General features: G+C 35.6%; 1 pseudogene across 1 annotated transcript; it reads left to right on the forward strand.

Moving 5' to 3' along the window:
- Nucleotides 1-3,693: 3,693 nt before the first annotated feature.
- On the forward strand, nt 3,694-11,452 carry LOC148851572 (large ribosomal subunit protein eL18y-like; annotated as a pseudogene). Its single transcript, XR_016099515.1, has 4 exons — nt 3,694-4,224; nt 7,796-7,893; nt 8,011-8,073; nt 11,247-11,452. The product of XR_016099515.1 is annotated as a large ribosomal subunit protein eL18y-like (transcript).
- The last annotated feature ends 2,834 nt before the right edge of the window (nt 11,453-14,286 follow it).

Raw genomic sequence — 14,286 nt, forward strand, 5'->3', positions numbered from 1 at the left:
TTGAGGTTAGTCCAATTTCTTCCGAGTTTTTAGAGTTGTAACTCCGCCATGGCCCACTCGATCGCCGTAAAGTCTTCACTAGATGGTAAAATATATAAATCTGGTCTGGTCGGTCAGTAATTATTTTCTTTTCTTTTTTTTAATTTCACTTCACATACCATACCATGATTATGACTACTTGTCTCTTGTTAAGTTTCTAATTCATCTTCTTTCCCATCTTCACCGTAAAAGGAGTCCTTTTATTCCGTTAATATTCATTGAATATTTCAAAACTGTTGTTTATATCGTAACCATTTCATCTAACTTGGAGAAGACAAAGAACAGTATAAAAAATATAGTTTGGACATTTAAAAAACTCGGATGAATTTTTTTTCTTTTTCAAAGTTAACTGACAGAACTTTAACGAAAGGGGTTCTTTGTCTAATTTCTAAAGCTCAGGGGTTTTTGTCACCAAAAAAATGTATAAGCAGATTTGGTCACTGACCCGATATTATAAGGGGTCTTTGTAATTTACCCAATTTTAAATAGTCAAATGAGAATTTGGCCATGAACAATGCAAACTATAAAAAATCAGATGATTTTAAAGTCAACTGACGGAACGCTAACAAGGAGTCTTTGTCTATCGGCAAAGTTCAGAGGTCGTTATCGCAAATTAAAGTTCAAGGGTATCTATATCACTGACCCATATACCCAAATATTCAATACAAAAAGAATTTGGCGAAGCATATAGTTTGTTCAATTTTTATCTAACGGTCTAAAAGTGCTGTATATGATAAATCAGACGGTTAAACCATGAAATGAATACATGTTACACTACCGCCATCTCCCAAGAAAACAATGCATGTTACACCTATGTGTGGTAACAGTAATCGGCTCACAGAATCGGAGTTACAGAGAGTTTTTCATAGGAAAATGGTTGCCGTTTTCGCGTATGAACAACAACAACAAAGAATGAGAACACGATCATCTGCCTATATGAATTAAAGAGGAAATTCAGATGAAAAGAAACGATGAAATGCCACGTCGTCGGTGATTGTGATGATGCCAGTGACCGTGAGTTTTTTCTCAGGAGAAGAAAGAAGAAGACGATCTTTTCTCGTCGTCATGTTGATGATGACCGGGAGATTTTCTTCCGTATCGTTTCCGGCGACGGTGATTGTGGTGGTGCTTTCCCTTTCCGTGATCCTTGGAGGTTGAGTTGGCTGTGGTTTTCCAATCTGGAATGTTTTCCCTCGTGGGCGAACTAACCGGAGCATACAACCCTGACACTGTCGTGGATGAAACAGGTGGAACAAATCCGTCGGGTGAAATTGCTGGAGAAATAGATCCTAGATTCTTAGAGAAGTATCTTCTTGCCGGAAACAAGACTGTAAGAATACCATCCAATCCATGCACGGCTATGCCAGATCCGTTATAAAGACCAGGAGCGGAGATGCTAACGCCGTCAACAGTAATGACAGAGGAAAAGATCGAGGTTGATGTCGTCTGGCGATTCTCGATCAAGAGAGCGTGGTCAGGGAGCAGCGTATCAAGATAGGGCCTGCTGGAGAGATCCTGTAGATCGGAGATCATGAGACGGCGGGGAACGACGTGGTAGTGAAGTACGTTGACGTAATCTGTCGCTTCTGTCACCATGTCGAGTGAGAAAACACGGGAGTTGGTGGGAGCGAATAAAGTGAAAGAATCGCCGGCAATAAGCTTGTACCGGAGATCTGAAGTGGCGATGGCGTTGGCGAAGAGATTGTAACCATTGGACGTAAGAGCTCCAATGGCGTCGTCAAGTTCTTGATCTGTGATTTCAGCGACGGCAATTGAGAATAAAAGAAACAAGAGTGTGAGGAAAACAGAAGTCACCGTCAATCTGTCCGGAAATACATAGGCGATTATTCGTGATCGTGGACATTTCCCCATTCTGAGCGTGTCGAGCGTTTGCTTTTTTTTCCCCCGCTTGTTCGGGTTCTTAACAAACGAAGTGAGGCGAAGAGGTACGAATATCTGAAAGAAAAGAAAAGGCTTTTGCCAATCAAAACCCTCCGTGAATTTATGAAAACCAGCATGTAATTGGGCTGCACGGCCCACTTTTGCGGGCCTCTTGAACTGTAGCGGGCATGCTAGTGCCAGGCACGAATCTCACAGTAGGGGAGCTGGTATGGCCCGAAGCCTAGATTTAGTGGGCTGAGTCGATATGAACTTTTTAGAAAAATTGAAAAAAATAAAAAAAAGTAAATTAACAATATAGACAATAAATTAAAAAAATCCTTAACATTTTATTTTATATGAATTTTGATATATATATATATATATATATATATATATATAATATATAAACCCTAGACTAATGACACAATAACTCCAATGATCCAATTGCTGAATCAATTGAAGCCTGTGATAGTTTCTAAAAGTAAAAAGAGTGTTTTATAAAACATTGTTTTTTTTTATTCATGCATTGGATCTCATAAAAGTAAAATGATCCAATTAATAAATGATTGTTTTTATTAAAATTTTCTATGTTTTTTTGAAATGCAATGACTAAAATAGCTATTGATAACAATGATCCATATAAAAAAGCTGCATAATTCAATACCTTCATACTTATGTACATCCTCAAAAAAATCCTTAACTTTATATATATATATATATAATAAATGATTGTTTCTACTATTTTTTTTTATGTTTTTTCAAAATGCAATGACTAAAAGAGCTATTGATAATAATAATCCACATAAAAGAGCTGCATAACTCAATACATTCATGCCTATGTACATCCTTAAAAAACTCTTAGCTTAAGTTGGTTATAGCTAGGTGGTAATAGTACTTATTATTTATGCAAAGTGATGAAGGTTCAAATCACATTATATGCATATTATTTTTACATAAGTGGTGAAACCATTTGCCTATATTTGGTTTTGGGTTTGATCAAACCATTTAGATTTAAATTGGTTAAACCGATTTGAATTATCTAATTGAATTTATCTTTGAATTAATCACATCAATAATGATTGAACTGTTTGAATTTAGATTAATTGGTCGAACCATATCAGATTGGTTCAGTCAATGACAATTTGAATCGACCAACCCATATTGGGTTGTGCATGGACACTACTGGAATATGCACTTTTAGAGGCTCTTGCGTAGAGGCGGTCATTGGAAAATGCCTCTATAACATATTAAAGACGACTGACTTTGTTCGGTTATCATAAAGGCATTTTCAGATGCCACTGAATTGAAGTTTTTACCCCCCCGTATATTGGCAGAAATAAGAGTAGGCGCTTGGGTTTGGCGCCCAAAATTCATTTGCGCGACCATTCCCAAAACTCTTCGAAGAAAGTTCTTAGTCTTCTCTAATTAAACCCTTGTTCGAAAGAACCCTTCCCTACACCATCCTCACCCCTCTACCCTCTCCTCCTTCCTTTTTCATTTCTTCCTCTTCCCTCTCTCTACTCTTCTCAACTTTCCCACATCATGCTACTCTGGCACTTTATCCTTAGAGAAGAAAATCAAAATACTGAAACCCCCTCTCTCTATCTCATTTCGTTTTCCCTCTCTCTTTTTTGTTTTTTATGTTTCATTTTTTACCGAACCCTAATCAATACCTAGTAGGAGATGGACCAAGAGAAGCAGAAGCAACAATGGATATCGACCTGGTTGTAGAGGAAAAAGCAAGAAGACCAAGTGAACTGCCCCAAAATCCAATGATATTTGCCATGATCGTCAAGCTATATAGATTTCTGATATGGAGGACAGTAAGCAAATTCAATGTGGTGATTTTAAAGAGGCTGTTAATTATGAGCAGGGTCAAGACAGCTCCGTTGTGCCTTTCTCGATTGATTAGCTAAAGGGAAAGGAGGATAAAATCATGGTTCTTGTTGGAACAGTTACCGATGATACTCGGGTTTATGAGGTAATGACTTTAAGGTTTACAAAGATAACGAGAGCAAGAATTTCGAAGGCAGTAGGTGAATGCTTGACATTTGAGCAACTGGATCACAGGGATGCACTTGGGCAGAACATGGTTCCTCTCAGAGGTCCTAAGAATGTTCGTAAATTAGTGAAACATTTCAACAAACCATATGTACGGTCCAAGGGGAAGAAATTTGAGAGGGCTGGAGGGAGAAGAAACAGTAGAGGATTTAGGGTTTGTGTCATTTGTCAGTGCTATGGAGGTTTTTGTCGTGTACTATTCTGGCTCAAAAATTTTTGTTGGCATCGATCTTTTATTTTTTGGTAAGCAATTTTTGTTGGACATCTAACCATCTAAACATTTATGCTTTATTTTTCCTTTCTATCGGATGATTTGAGCCTTTATTATTCTAAATTGAATGGTAGTAATCATTACATGCATATGTTTGGTTATGCATTGTTTCTTTCAAGGAATGTTACATAGATATAAGAGAGTTCAATTTAAGTTACTTATGATGCTGAAATAAGTAATCTAACGTGCTAGGGGGACAAAATGCTTGCAGAGGATTGTATAGGGAAGAAGAAATTAATTAAGTTGTTAGTCATACCTAGAAAGCTTTCAATTTAATCTCAGGCATTGGGTATGTTTTCTAAATTTTTATTGACTACTCAGGGATTTAATGAATTATGTCAAGATTCTCAATGAAAACAAGAAGGTTTTATTGCTTTTTCAGCTGAAACAAAATATTGCTAAGATACAAGACAGAACAATTGATTAATTTATTCTATTTAGCTATTGTCTAGACATGTTTGTTCTCTTTTTTTTTATTGATTTCTTTCTCAATTTTATGTTACTTTGGATCGTGAAATGTTATAACTTGTAAGTGGTATTAATTATTTATTTTCTTAACAATATCTGGTTACTCATATCTCTCTGTTAAAAATGCTCAAATTCAAAAATTTGGTAAACTTCCACCTTTCTTTGCCCCTAGCCTCTCTATATCTAGGACAACTTATAATCAACCTAAAAGGTTTTCTTGTTCAGTAGATCCAACATCTGACATATCAACTACCACAGGTATTTTCTAAGCATTGATATAAATCATAATTTCCTTGTCTATTGCTATTAAGCTAAAAGGGGACTCACAAGAAAAAAGTGACATGGACAGTCCTGCGGGCCGGGAAAAAATCAATGTAGCAAGTAATGTTTTTTTTTTTTTTTCTACAACTACTGCATTGTAACTGGGATCCATTACCAGTTTGGTTTTGCTTTGTGTTTATGGTTTGGGATTAGAAGACAACTATTAGGACTTAGGTGATGCAATCTAACAAGTTTAGCATTAAAGGAGACACCTCCTTATGGTGATGCTCATAAATAATTTTTTTTGATAGAAGTCAATGGTCTAGATCATTATAATAAAACCATGGAAAATGAATAGTGGAATATTAGGAACCATAACTATAGATTCAAACAAAGCATCCTATCTTAAGCATATGTTCACTTACATTGGTTGGATTTTCGAGAGCATCTAACATGTGCAACTTTTGTTTTGGTCCATCACTTGATGGCTTCGATCTTCAATGGGATGGTTATTAGTTTCTAATTGATTGTGTATCCTTAAGGTTTAGTTTAGGAAGAGTTCCGATTCAAATATGTACTGTGCAAAGAGGATTTGGGAGGGGGGGTCGATAGGGTAAAGGTTTTAAAGGTATTAAGGGGTTTAGTTTGGTTTGGGCTATTACATATTTAGTAATTTTTTCCTATCTTATTTACCAGTTCTCCAATTTGATAAGTGATGTTAAATTTTTAAATTTTGATTAAAAATTTTACCGACTTCCTTTGATTTTAATGCACTACCAGTTCAATAGAGAGATTTACCCACTTCTCTTTCAAGGAAAAGGGATTGAAGAGGTTTATGAGGAAAGTAGAGATTTAATGGGGAGAGAAAATGTTACTATTTACATTGGAAAGAAAGTGAAGTGGGTACATTATGGGCTCCTCTTGGTGAAAAAATTAAGGAAACACCATTAAGTTGACAAGCTATTAACTATGGGCATTAGCTTCTTAAATTATTGGACAAATTTCCTATCATAGACGTTCCTTGTGAAATTTTCTAACTCATTTTCATCTTGGCCATCAATATAAACAGTTTTTCCTTAGAATTCTTAGCCTCAACAATTGGAACTCAAAGCATCACCACAAGTTTACAAAATCTCAATTCTACCAAAGTCTTCACCTCTATTAGGAGTTGAATCACCATAATAACTACTTTCAGCATCTTACAATTCAGTATCTCCTCCTCTAGTTTCAAGCAGTAGCAAAGGTTCTGGCGGGTCTGCATGTTCAGTGTTGGATAATCACTTTGGCTTAGCTTCTTACAATTCAGTGTTGGATACTACCAAGGTGGACCTTTTCTTTTAGAATCAAGGACCAGCTCGTATGCAACATGAGGAGCTAGGTGTTCTTGAAGTTGAACAAGGCCTCTTAATTCAATTGGTATGCTATCTTAAGTTTGCCTAGAACAGGGCCCACCCAACTCAAGTTCATCAAATGAAGGCTGGACTAATGATAAAGGTACATAGATTTTCTTCAGTATTGAAGGCTAAGAATAACAAGAAAAGCTTTGCATGTTTTCCAACCAGAGCAGTTATTAAAGACAAAAATTAACCTATTCATTTTATACAAGCACACAAGTAATGTAAAATCCAAGTACCTATGATAACAACTGTAGAGTTTTAATTGATACTTGATTAAGACAGGTTTACCCTTTGACCATCATCCTTTTGTTAGATATTCTTGGGTGTAGTAGTCACCTCGCTTTTTTAAGCTGTGGTCTTTCTTTAGTGGGTTCTAATTGAAACCATGGAACTTACTTAAATCTTGCATATTCTGTAGCTAACTTTGATGGAGTACCCCCATGAGAGGTAATTACTAATACCTATATATAGCTTTGTATATAAACATTCTATCCAAATTAACGCTTACCTTGCTATCTAATATTGGTGAGCTTAGTTCCCCATTGAACAGTCTAGTCTACAAATTGTGCTAGAGTAATTCAAGCAAGTTTATGACAACCCTCCTATTCACATCCATGAAAATTGTAGATGATATCTTTCCTTTTCATTCAATTATCAAAGAAGGCTCGTATGGAACTTTCATTAACTAAAAATTGAAACAACTGCAAGCTCTAAACTTCTGAAAATTACAAACCACACTGGCCCTTGTGTGATTGATGACATGACATGTGGTCATTTTGTATTCCTAGGTCAAAGGATGTTTCATAACGCATCATTGAATAATACATCAAGGGTGAAATACTAGGATGGTTTCCTTGGCAGTCTGCTACAGGCTCTGAGGTATGTAGTCTAGCTTATTATTAGCTCAATATGATTTCAACTTTAACAAGGGTTTATTCTTTCTTTCTATCTCAACTTTTTGGTAGAAATGGATCAGATATGAGGGGATACTTTATGTGGTTTTTCTTGAACTTATTTGAACAGATTGACAGCTATATGGCCTCTATTATATGGATCTCAAAGACCAATGGAAGAAGTATTACTCTCATTATGGGAGTTCTAATTGAATCATGTTAATGATATCAGTGTCTAGCCACTTACTCAAATTAACCTTCTCTTTGTTGGATAGAAACCAGTCAAATTCCCTTTTTAATTGTAAGCTCATCCTTTTTGTTGCTCTTTTATTTTTAATGGAAGAAGCATTACTCTCATTATGGGAGTTCTAATTGAATCATGTTAATGATATCAGCATCTAGCCGCTTACCAAATTAACCTTCTCTTTGTTGGATAGAAACTAGTCAAATTCCCTTGTTAATTGTAAACTCATCCTTTTTGTTGCTCTTTTATTTTATTTTTGTTCTCTATTTATTCTGAACAGGAAATATTTTGATACATTGGCTGTAATGTTGAGCATGTTCGTTGATGTATTTTCTGAGATCATGAATGGATCATGCATATGATCATATTACTTAAATGGTAAATTTTTTTTTTTTTTATAAATATACTTAAATGGTTGATGTTACAAAACCTATTTAGACTGCATGATAAATATTATTTTCCTCTGGAACTAATTATTGATTGCCATTGAATCAGCAGGGAAGTCTAGAAGACTTAAAGCCTATACCCTTGGAATTTGGGAATCCTTCGTTTAATCAGGTTGAGCAGTTTATCCTTATTTTTGTATTTCAGTTAGGATTAAAACTATAGTAGGATATTCTTAATATCTTTGATTGCTAGGAGGATATTCTTAATTGTTTAGAAGATGAGACAATAATCCTATGATAAATACATAAAGAGATCTGACTCCCATCGATAACAAGATAAATTCTATGAAGACAACGAGTGATGGTCTACCTAAGGAGATTCCCAATGGACCAATATAAAAAGATAACATACAGAAACCTTGTGAGAAGTTAAAACAAGCCAGAAAAAAATGTAAAGAAATAACATCTAGTAAGTTTAAATCTAGGTTATGTATTGATATTTTGATTTATACATAAATGCACATGCTAGTTTAAGTTTGGTGGTTATTGGGTTTATCTTGAATAGTTTGTAGATCAGCTTCTCAGCTTGAAGTCATAAAGTGCAATTTGATGTAGGATATATATGATACATAAAGGACCAATTGGCCTTCAAATCATAAAGTGCAACCAAGGGGCCATGGTGAAACTAGTTTAAAACAAAAGCCAAGGTCGATTGTTATTTGTGATTGGTGAGTGCTAATTTAATGGTTTGGAACTTTGGATTTGGAGAGGGTAGGCAAGAATCACATATTTTCTCTTTATCCTACATATCCCCTACAATGTCTAAAGGAAGTCAAACCAATTCTGATGTGCTTTATTGGTGTTTATTTGTTTGAAGAATCTAGAATATACCAAGGAAAATTATGTATAAACTAAATGTTAGTTTAATCAGATCACTACCTTTAACCATCTGATATAAGTAGGGCCCATCTATGATTCTCTTAGGTTTCTCTGCATTTGCACGTACAAAAGAGAGAAGCATGCAATAACCATGCTGAGCTGAAAAAAGCTTATACAATTTATATTTACCCATGTTATTGGCAGCCCCCTCTGTGACCATCTAATATTAACTTTAATTTCTTGAGTCAGCCACGTAATAAAAAATTATTGGATGATTGGATATAGTTCTCAACAAGTTTTAATTTGTTTATTATGTCAATTTAAGGTTTTCAATTTACATGTACATAGATGTCATCCAAATAGTTTATTTTTAATATGGTTCTTTGCTCTTTAAACCTGCTTATTTGTTTTTCAAATTAATTATCATTATTGCTAAATTTTTAGTTCTTATTTCTCTTTTGAAATATTTTTGATTATGCATTATTTAATAAGTCTATGTTTGGTTTGGAAGAAAAGGTAGGGAAACCTGGTTCACTTCTATCTACCTTTCCCTTCCTTTCCCTACCTTTTCTTTTCAAACCAAACATGGCTCAAGTTATAGTAGATGCTTTAATATCTTATATTGCAAATTCTGGAATACACTTATTTCTTTGTTTGAGAACACCCCACACCATATCACCACAGTACACAGAACATCAAATGGGGTGTGTCAAACATTACCTTGGTGGGGTCCAGGAGCCTGGAACACACCACACTTTTTGACACCACAGCATCAAATACACCCTAAGTTACATAAAGCAAAATATTGTTTTAGCTAAAACAATATCTCTGGGTATCATACCCATATCTCTGGCTACATCTGTATGTCAGTACTTGGTCCTCTATTGATAAAATATCAAATGAAGTGTTTAGAATAACCAATTCAGCATGGAAGCAGTTCTAACAGTTTGCATTGTCAGATTATTTGCCTGACCTGATCTCTATGATCTTCAAGTTCAAGATATGCACAAAGGTGTAGCAAATCTTTATCTCTGGGGAGTAGTTTGCAAGTAGGGTCCCTAATGGATGGTCTGGATTAGCTGCATGATTCCTTCATCTCTGGCAGATATGGATGACAAGAGGCCACAATTTTCCATGATGAAGTGAACACAGTTACAGCAATAACTAAATTCATTCTTTATGAGATTTCAGTAAGACTAACTTCTACAATTACCTTTGCCTTAGATTCTATCAGAGTAACATCAAACCTAGAGAATATTTCACTATAGCCACACATACCAAATTCCTGTCATTCCTTAAAATAAGGTACAAGAAAATTTGACTATTATAGTATTTCTGAGAAGGTTCAACAGTTATTTGTTTCCAAAGTTGGTGCTAATTTAGCAATAGTGAGCCATAATAGTGCTGTCAATGGGCCAAGTCTTGTCTGAGTCCTAGTATGCCCTTGCATTGAATCAATAGGAAAATTCCCTGACCTAGGTCCGACCAGGGTCTGGTATATATGTAGTGCTGTCAATCTACTTGAAGCTTTGTTTTCCTGTTCATTGCTTATTTCAAGTTCAAATTAATTAATTTTTCTCTTCTGGTTATCCCTTTACATAGCCCCAAAAATTCCTGCTCCAAGTTCCAAATAGAGTACCATTATAAGAAATTAAAGCTCCTTGTGTGAGAACTGGACAAAAGTAGCAGGTAATCATTCAAGGACATATGAGTAGAGAATCCCAAGCTCCATGTTTGCAGAACTATTAGAGAAATAGATCCACCGAGGCTCCATTCTTCTTTTTAATAAGTAGTGATCATAGGAATAGGATCACAAGTTACCTCAGGCCAAGGCATTACAACAAACATATCCTTACTGCACAGACTGCACAAAAGGAGGTGATTGAGGAAATGAATTACTGTTGCATTTGGCATTCCTTATTTTAAGGACTAATCTCCTTTTTTCAGTTAAAAACTCAATATTCAAAAGGGCATTTCAACCGCAAAATGGAGATAATTCCTTAAAATAAGGAATGAATGACAAATTTAGCCACATTCCATATGAAATCCAAATTAGGAGGTTGCATTCAGTATCTAGACATACAAAAAGAGGACCTATTTTTAGTACAAGCTACAGTTTAATGGATTCTTATATAATAATTTCCCCAATATTACTATATCTATCTGCAAATGATTTTGTTGACGGAGTAAATCAGCAGAGCACAATAAGAGAACCCAAATCGATAGACTAGTTAGAGATGTCCATAAGCCTGTGTTTAGTTGTAGTGCAATTTTATTTGCACTAGTACAAATGCATGGGAGTGCAAATGAAAAAAATGCAAATTCTCCTTTGATTTTTTTTGGGTTTTACTTTATTCTGCTTTATGTCTTAATTTACTTCATTTGTAATGCAATCAAACAAAAAAGATGACATCTTGATAGGTATGAAATTTCAAGTGTTTTTCTTTTTGTTGTTTTTCTTTGCAGTTGTAAGGGAAGAAAGGATTGGATGAAGACTACAAAGAGTTTTTTTTTTTTTTTTTTTGAGATGTTAAAAGGAATTTCTTTGTACTACATCTACTCAAAATGAAGAATGAATATAATGAGGGCTTAATGTTGTGTTTTTTTTTTTGTTAAAATGATGATGGAAGTCAATTGGAATTTTATGGATAAGTGTATCTTTTTGGATTTTATATATGTTGTCATAGGTGTTTTATGTTTTGATTGAATATGAAAATTTTCATACAGGTGTATGAATTAGAATTTTTATGTAGCAATCACAATATATTGCATTTTTTTTTTAATTTGGAACCTTTTTAGAGGCGGCCAAAAGTGTCTCAAATATTAAATCATACAAAATTTTCCTTTTTTTAGATTTTTTTTAGAGGCACATAAAATTGCCACAAAATCATTTAGAGGCGTTCAAATGCACCTCTAAATTGAACTTTTAGAGGCACTTTTAACTGCCTCTATATAGGACTTTTAGCCTCATTGCAATAGAGGCATTCGTATGTGTTTTTGAAAGTTCAATTTATAATCTGCTTTTGATGTTCAATCAAGCTTTTCTAAAACATTTAGCGATAAGGCTTTTAGAGGCACTTACTTGGTTATTTTCTGTAACCTTTAGATGCATTTTTTAAGCTTTTAGAGGCAGTTATGGTTTACTCTATAGATGAATTTTCTAGTAGTGGGGTTTGGGATTGAATCGAATAATTTGAAGCGGGTCAAGGGAAACATATCACATTTGTCCAAAAAATCAAGTTGGGATGTATAGATTTAGATCGGGCTGATCAATCCGAACCGGAGTCAAAGCAAGTGGGTCGGCTTGCTTTGGGTCGGATTGGATCTAGGTCAAATCGGTCCGTTCATAACCTTTTTGGATTTGGGTTGGTCTAGATCGCCCTAGTCTGGATCGGGATGGGTTGACCAACCCAAACGAATTGGATTGGGGTGATCGGGTCTATTCTCCGAGTAGAGGGTAGCCTAGAAAAGCCGGTGCCCTCTTCTTTCTCGCCTGCAACTGGTATGCCTTGACTGAAGTGAATTCTTCAAATTCATACCAAATTAACTACATGAAGTGGTTGCCCACTGCATTTCCCTAGGAGCCACAAATGTCGCCCGCAACAACTCAGTGGTCTAATCCATCCTACTACTCTTACTATGGGTATCCTCAATATTAGATGGGGGTGAATTCTATGGCTTTGCGATGAATCTACCTTCAAATGATCCTTACTACATACAGTCAGCCACAGATTCCTTTGGCTGAACCTCCGCTGCTGCTGGATGTTTCCACTTGTGACTTCCTCAATCCCTTTGGTTTGCTCGACGATGGTTTCTGGGGTATTGGGCAAGATGTTGATGATGAAGATGGAAAAGAAGGGCAATATCATCCTTTAACAGAACTGGAAATGGAGTCAGGAAGAGTTGGAATCAGAGACAGAGATGAAGATGGAGTTGGAGTTGAGTCAAGAAGAGTTGGAATCAGAGACAGAGATGAAGATGGAGTTGGAGTTGGGGTCAGAGTCGGAGACGGAGATGGAGATGGCGACGGAGACGGAGTTGCAGAGACAGTTGGAAATTGGAGATGGAGTCGAAGAGAGGGAGTAAGAATCAGAGATGGAGACGGAGATGGAGTTGGAATCGGAGACGAATAATGGAGTGAAATCATAAAAGGGTATTTTAGGAATTTTAAAAAATATATCAGTCATGTGATGTCAAATGTCAATGGAATGTGATGGAGAGTTAACGACGAGGGAAGTTTTAGACAATTGTCAACAAACTTGAGGTACTTTAAGACAATATATAAACAATAAAGATAGATAGAGTTAATCAATTAATTAAACCATAAGGGTAGTTTAAGATATCACATGCGAACAAAGTGTGATGAAAAGTTAGTGACAAGGGAGGTTTTAAACAATTGTTAAAAAACTTGAAGGTACTTTTAAAACAATATGTAAACAATAAAGGTAGAGTTAGTCAATTAGCTAAACCATAAGGATAGAGGGTATTTTGAAACGAGTCCGGATCTCCTGCTTACGAGAACCCTGCCCACATTTATTGCAATCGCACATGGAGAACATCTCATCCTCTGCATAGTATTATCCAGGGGGAGATGTTCCTAATTCATAGGGGATAGTGTACTTTGAAACACATGGAGGCCAAAAAGCACTCCAAACGTGGCTTACATTTGGATTGGAAACTGAATGAGATTGATAACGACAAGAAACGGGCAGTGGGCTTGAAGTGGAACATTTACTATCCATAACTAGCATGGATCTCTTCCCAACAGAAAACCTTCTAACATAATTTGTATATGCCATCTCATGCATATTGGGTCACCAATATTATTGTGGGTTCCAATCTTATGGTGAGATGTGTGAAAATGAATTCAGATTTGGCCCTTACACAAATCTATCTTCAGTTCTTCACTCCATCCTTACAGACTTTGCAGCCATGCAATGGGAACATCACTGTACTTCATATGTTTTTATTTATGGGATAGATGTTTCTAATGCATGGTTGCAAAAATTTTGAGTATGGTATTCGTAAAAAATTTTGAGGATGGTGTGAGGATGAATTATGTGAGGACTAGAATAATTAAACACTGATGGAGGTTTTTAGGGTTCAATTGAGCAAGCTATTGAATGATTGTGAGAAATTAATCAAACTGGTGTTTGTGTGGTAACTTGTTTTGGACCATGCTGCCTTCTTCCCTTCAAGCTGAAGCTATAGCAGTAAAGAATGCTCTTCTTCTTGCAAAGAAGCATGGATTTAACATATTAATTCTGGAATCTGATTGCAAGGTGTTGGTGAACAGCTTGAATGCGCCAAAGGTTTTTCTATCTCTCGTGAATGCTTCTTTGGGCTACGTTTGATTTGAAGGAAAAGCTATAAGGAAAGGAAATAAAACCTATATAAAAGCTTTGTAAAGTTTCCCTACCTTTCTCTACTTTTTTCCTTCAAACCAAACACAATCTTAATTAAATGTAACTCTAGACCTTGCACATGGCCTCTCGGTTCCCTTCAT

The sequence above is a fragment of the Nelumbo lutea genome, chromosome 5 (genome assembly GCF_056320005.1).
Source record: "Nelumbo lutea isolate HS-2025 chromosome 5, American lotus-T2T, whole genome shotgun sequence".
Lineage (NCBI taxonomy): Eukaryota > Viridiplantae > Streptophyta > Magnoliopsida > Proteales > Nelumbonaceae > Nelumbo > Nelumbo lutea.